Consider the following 7160-nt stretch of genomic DNA (forward strand, 5'->3'; position numbering starts at 1 on the left):
TACCCAGTGTGGTTTTCGTCTGTGATTGCTTGGCTCTGAGACAGAAACATCTTGATGAAGAGATTCTGTAAATAAAGATGTTTTTCTCCATGTGCTGGAAAGCAGAAAAGAGGAACAGTTTCACAGAGACAGAGATGAGGGAGTAGATACATTCAGCGTGCAACCTAGTGATATCCAAAAGTGTGCTTTACTAATCCTTTAGTAAAGGATTAGGATCCTTTGGTCTTATTGATATAGCACAGTTAACTGCTGAAGTACATTAAATGTTCACTTAAAATCACCAAGTTGGATCATTTTTTTATACAAGCATGGTTCAACAGGTGCAAATAATATGATTCAGCCATATGAACAGAATAAAGGACAAAATACATATAATCATTTCATAATAAAAGAAAAATGATAAAATTTACATTTGTATTGATAAATTATAAACAATTTTTGTAAGAAGGAATTTTCCTCAAAATAAGAAAAGTCATATATGACAAAGTCACAGTGACCGCATACTCTAAAGAGTGAAAAGATTTTAAATATTTCACCAGCAAGAAATGCTAAATATTCAAGATATGGGGTACATTAATTAGCCTGATTTGATAATAGAACAATATCTCCATGTATGAAATGACATTTTATCAGACAAATATACACAATGATTGTCAAACTTCAAAACTAAATAAATGAGCTCAATGGTTTAATAAGTAGGAATCTAGTTGCTACCAACACTCCCTCAATAACTACCTTCATTAGTAGCTTGAAACAACCATTGTTTTCAGCTCACATTCTTAGAGTCTGGAATTTAAAAGCACAGAATAAGCCTGCTCTCTTCCTCTCTCCAGTATACAGTCACAGTAAAGAGGATTCCTGTTGCTCGTAGTGATTTGTAGCTCATCCACAAGCATTTTTGACAGCATAAGTGGCACTGAGATGGTGCTAGCATGGGAAATTCTCCACGTGGCCTCCATGTGGGGACGGCTCCCTCACAGCACAGAGGCCTCAGGGCAGTCATATTTTCTACCATGGAATCTGGATTCTACCTCTGATTCTCTCAGCTTGCAATGGCAAACAAACACCAAAAACATCACCCAGAATGTGGAAGCAGATTTATTTAACATTGAATGAGCACTGACAAGGAACCAATCCTTATAAAAATGTCAGGCCCTGAAAGCTCAGGGAGTGAGATTTTTATGGGGGTTTGAAAGCAAAGTGCAGAGTACTTGGCTGTCTTTGATTGATTCTTACAATACAAGTCATAGTGACCAGCTGTGTATCACAGTGACCAGCCCTTTCCATGAAATGGAAGTAACAGGAACTGTCACCAGGCAGCTAACAGAGACTGAAGTAGACTGACTAGGGAAGAGGGGCATTTTCTGCTACAAGCTTACAAGGTGGAAGCTGAATCTTACTTATTTTTTTGATATGATATAATTCATATCACATGAAACTATTGTAAGTCAATAATTAACTGGTGTTTAGAACATTCTCAGTGTTATGTAATCACCATTTTTGTCCAGTTTTAAACAGTCTAGTTACCTCATTTAGCCCATTTAACCATTCCTTTCCCATTAAAAAGTTTGAATCCTCTTTTATAGTTTTATAAACGTTACATAACACTACTTCTGTCACATTCTTTTGACTGCATACAAACAAAAAGATGTTCTAGAGTCAAGAAGAGGGAATATGTCTATCGAGGACCTGGGCAAGATCTCCAATCTCCCAATCAAGTGTGTGGCAAAGTCTTAAATAAGCCAAGGGGTATGATTTTAGGGATCCAGAAGGATCAAAACCCTGTAGCAGAGTTTGAAACTCTAAGGGCTAAGACAAGGAATGCCTCTGGGAAGCCCATATTTATTTAGTTTTTCAAACAAGGAAGGGGGTAGAGTGGAAAATGAGCAGGAAACTGAGAAGGATCTTGGGAGTGGTTCAAGGACTTTTCCAAGTAAAAGACTATGTTAATTTAGAAGAACTGTCTTATGTTAATTTAGGAGAAGCATCTTAGGAGAAAGTCTCCAGGTGGACTTTCACTACAGGAGTGAAATGTGTACAGCTACAATCTCTATCTTGTTAATTGGGGTTGGATCCAGGTGTTGTGGCCTTATCTTGCCCTTTGAGGCATCTATTTGTTTTGAGATTGTCCATGCCCTGGCCATGCCACAGCCCTGCAAATGTGTTCAGTTTCCAACTTCAATGGCTCCCAACATGTCTTTATTTTTAATGTGGAACTATGTCTACATTATCTTATACATAATATGTTTTTATGATCATCTTTGAAATAACCTGTGAAAGGAAATTCTCTACACAGAAAAATTTACATTTTTCAAATATGCAAAGTATACTTTCACCATTCCAAAATGCTCCCAAAATTCCCCCCTTTCTATAGCAGAAACTCAGTATTAAATGATGTTTCTGGGAGTCTCAAGCCCAGAGTGTGTGTGGGTTAAGACTCAGCACACAAGGAAACCTTGGAACATTGCTCCCAGGCCATAAAACTACACCCTGCATCTGAAATCACAGGAGGTCACATGGAGTCTCAGTGAGCCAAAGTGACCGAAGCCCAGCAACTCAAAGAGACTAGTTGTTGCCTGCTGTCTTCCCCAGGTGCCAAAAGTGGGCCAGGTGAATCTCAGTGCACGGGAAAGGCTTGAAACATTACTTGAAATCTGGAAATACAGGAAAATGACAAAACAAAAGAGTAAACTGCAGTCTCAAATTCCCAGCCCAATCCAAGCAAACCTAGGAGACATGCACACAGAAAAAAATATAAGCCATACATCTGAAATGTTTGATATGATATCAACTGAAGTAAAGAAACAACTCTGGGAAGCTTTAAAACAACTCAAACTAGAAATTGTATCCTGGTAAAAGAAGAAAAGATAAATGTAATGAAAGAAATGCTGAACACGTCTAAAGAAGACATAGTTTAAAATTTAGAAAAACAATGCAAAAAGATGGAAACTCTGAATGAAGAATATAAGAAACAAACAGAATGCATGAAGCAGATTCAAAGAGATATACAGGAAATCAAAAATTCCATCCAAAGCTGGCAAAACCACCTCAATGAAAGTGAACATGAAATTTCAGACTTTGAAGACATGATTACAGCTAGTGAATAGGAAAGCAAAGATATTTTAAAAATAACAAATATCCAGTAAATAACACATCAAAAACTGCAAGATGATGGGAAAAAAACCCAACTTGATATTGATAGGTATAAATGAAAAGAAAAGTGACAAAACAAATGATATCAAGAGGCTATTTACAGAAGTAATAACTGAAAACTTCCCAAACATGAGAATGGAAACTGACATACAGATCAGTGAAGCCTATAGAACTCCAAATAACCATAGCCAAAATAAAACTACACCCAAACATATAATAATAAACATCCCAGAAATCCAACATAAGAACAGAATATTAAAAGATGCTAGAGAGAAGAGACAGATCACCTACAAAGGAAAGCCTATCAGAATCACAGCAGACTTCTCAACACAAGCAATGAAGTCAAGAAGATCATGGAGTGAAGTATTTCAGATCCTAAAGGAAAACAACTTCCAACCCAGATTGATGTACCCTGAAAACGCGTCCTTCAAAATGGATTGAGAAATAAGATACTTCCATGACAAAGAACAGTTGAAGAACATCTTGACCACCAAATCAACCCTGCAAAAAATGCTGAAAAACATTCTAGACAGACAAAGGAAAAAAGCCACCAAGTAAGGCAAACAATTACACAGAGGGGAAAGGTAAAAAATCAACAGCAAAAAGACTATATGTCAAAAGTAAAATGATATATATTAGTTTTAACTATTAATTTAAATGGTCTCAATTCACCAATTAAAAGAAGCAGACTGGCAGAATGGATCAAGAAACAACATCCAACCATATGCTGTATAAAGAAAACCTATATAACCCAAAAGGAGGCTCATAGACTGAAAGAAAAAACTCAAATTTATGTAATAGGAATGAAAAGAGTGAAACCAGTACAGACCTTGTAGAAATACAGAAGATCATCAATACCTATTTTGAAAATCTCTACTCTCGTTGGCTTAATAACACAGAAGAAATGGGCAGATTCCTAGAAACATATGAATTACCGAAGCTGGGTCAAGAAGGTGTAAAAGTGCTGAATAACCCAATTTCTATTAATGAAATTGAAAATGTAATTAAGTCCTTACTTACAAAGAAGAGCACAGGCCCAGACAGATTCACTTTTAGAATTCTACAAGAAATACAAAGAAGATTTAATGCCATCACCCCTCAAACTCTTTAACGAAATTGAAAAAGAAACAATTCTCCCTAATTCATTCCTTGAAGCAAATATTACTCTAATACCAAAACCTGAGAAAGACCCAAACAAAAAAGAGAACTACAAGCCAATCTTCCTAATCAATTTGGATGCAAAAATTCTCAATAAAATTTTGGCAAACAGAATGCAGCAAATCATCAAGAAAGTTATACACCATGACCAAGTGGGATTCATCCCAGGAATTCAGGGATGGTTCAACATACACAGATCAATAAATGTAATCCACCATATCAATCAAGCCAAAAATAACAATCACATGATCATTTCTATAGATGTAAAAAAAGCGTTTGATAAGGTCCAACACTTATTCACGATAAAAAACCTTACAGAAAGTTGGAATAGATGGTCTTTTCCGATTCCGGAAGAACATGGCAGATAGATAGCAGCAGCCTCTGAGGCTCTAGGAGAAACAACACTTGAAATATAGGAATGGTGCTGGACAGGAAGTTCCAGGCAAGGGGGGATATTCTTTGCTGGCCCAGGAACAAACTAAATTAAGAGAAACCATCAGGAAATGCAATCCTGGTGAGACAGCAGGCACAGATAAGGTATCAGCACGGAAGCTGGACCCGTGCCACTGGAAACTGTGATTTGAATTACCTGCAGCCGCTGTTGCATCGCGGTCAGCACAGCAGGGAGAGAGGTGCGAAAGCTCAGAGAGTGGGAAGCGTTGAAAGGAGTTGGGAGCAGGACTGACTGGGTGCCCTGCATTGACCTGCGGTGAGTGAGCGAGCGAATCGGACCCTTACATAGAGAAGGAGGATTCAGCAGAGGACATACTCAGACCAGGCAGACTTCCCAGAATGAGAAGCTGCAGTGACTTCAGTCACATATCCCCCTCTCAAGCGGGATTGGGGGGGAGTGCCTGGCCTGTGAGACGCCGCTGGCTGAGACCCAATAGGCTAGCCCAACTCAGGTCCCAGCGCCTGAAGGTGCACCCTAGAGGTGAAGCCTTGGGGGTAGGGTGACCTGGAGGTGCGGGCCCAGCAGAGGCTGCCCAGGTCTGTGTCTCCCTAGTATACTGCAGTGGGCAGGAACACCTAGCTGGCAATTCAAACAGACTGTGGCCAACAGGGAAGGAAGCTGGGCCTCCTATACATGCTTAAATATAAGGAACAAAGAATATGAAAAGAGGGAGCAACAAGACGGGGTCCTCAGCCCCCAATCCTAAGAAACACGCAATAGTAGACATGGCCCCAATAGATATAAAGTGCTATCTCCAGAGCCTCATAGACGAGTTCAGGAATGAAGTTATTAATGACCTGAAGCAAGATATAAGCAGAACAGTTAGAGAAATGCTAAGCACTGCCCAAGAAAAAACAGATGGTGGAATGGAAGAACAGAAAAAAAGGGGAGAATTATTTGATGAAGAAAATAGAGAAAACATAGAATACATGAAGCAGGTTCAAAGAGATTACCAGGAAACTAAAAACTCTATCGAAAACTGGCATAACAGCTTGAAAGAAACTAAGGACAGATTATCTGAACTGGAGGGCAGATTTGTAATATGGGAGTATGAAATGAAAAACTTCTTAAAAATAACAAAAAAAATAAACAGCAACACTAACAAAAACTAGAAGATGATAAGAGGATCTATAACTTAAGGATTAAAAACATAAGAGAAGAAGTGGGGACACAAACAAATGGACTACAAAAGCTATTCACAGAAATAATCCAAGAGAATTTCCCTAATTTGGCAAATGGTAAAGATATTCAGATATATGAGGCATACAGGATGCCAGCAACCTACAACCCCAACAGAGCTACACCCAGGTATATAATAATCAAAATTCCAGAAATCCAATATAAGAACAGAATATTAAAAGCCATCAGAGACAAGAAACAGATCACTTACAAGGTAACACCCATCAGAATTACAGCAGACTTCTCGGCACAAACCATCCAGTCACGAAGACTGTGGGGGGAAATAATTCAAGCTTTGAAAGATAATAACCTCCAGCCAAAATTGATATATCCTGCAGAACTGTCCCTAGAAATTGATGGAAAAACAAGGTGCTTCCAGGATAAAGAGGAACTAGGGGAATTTGCAACCACTAATTCAACTCTACAGAGAATACTGCAGGATAGTCTAAAAAAAGAAATACCAAGATTCCAGAAATAGTGGCTGAGAGGCCACAATGAATGGAACAGAAAACGAAATGAAGAATGACAACTGACAACAAACAACAGAAAAAGAGCTCAACAGAAATGGGGCAGAGAATATCAGAAGGTAGGAACAGCAATTTTGGAGAAAACAAGACATCATAATAGCTAGTGTTGATTTAGTATCATCTTGTTTTGAAGTCCCATCAAACGTGTATTCTTCAGTCTCCATTGTTCTTAAAATGTTGTATCTTATTGGATTTTATTATATATGATAATATAAACAGAAACTTTTATAGACAAGGAGTTTATATAGAAACCATTGTTCATTTTCTGTCGATTGGTTCTAAATACCCTGTAATAATGTCATTCTCTTGAATGGTTTTATAATGTTGTGATATGTTTGCTGCTACAGTATAAGAAGTTATACTCAAAGATTTCAAGGAAAGAGACACTATGGTAACTATTTTTATGTCAGGATGTCTTGTGGTGAAACACTGGTTTGCTTAAATGTTTATGATTTGACCTGCGCTGTTCTGTTGTTATGCCCTCTTTTATCTCAATCCCCCCCCTTTTTTAATTATTTACTTTTTTCTTTTTATTTTTTTAATTAAGGGAAAAATAAAAAATAGCAGGATACATTATAGTAACCTACTTTGATTTCCTATTAACATGATTTGAAATCCTGTATTGCCCTCACCATCTTGTTTTGACTGTATTTCCTCTATTCTGCTTTGCTTGATAGTACCAAGATCAA

The sequence above is a fragment of the Cavia porcellus genome, unplaced genomic scaffold (assembly GCF_034190915.1).
Source record: "Cavia porcellus strain 051 isolate PalLab524CR breed Dunkin Hartley unplaced genomic scaffold, mCavPor4.1 scaffold_24, whole genome shotgun sequence".
Taxonomy (NCBI): domain Eukaryota; kingdom Metazoa; phylum Chordata; class Mammalia; order Rodentia; family Caviidae; genus Cavia; species Cavia porcellus.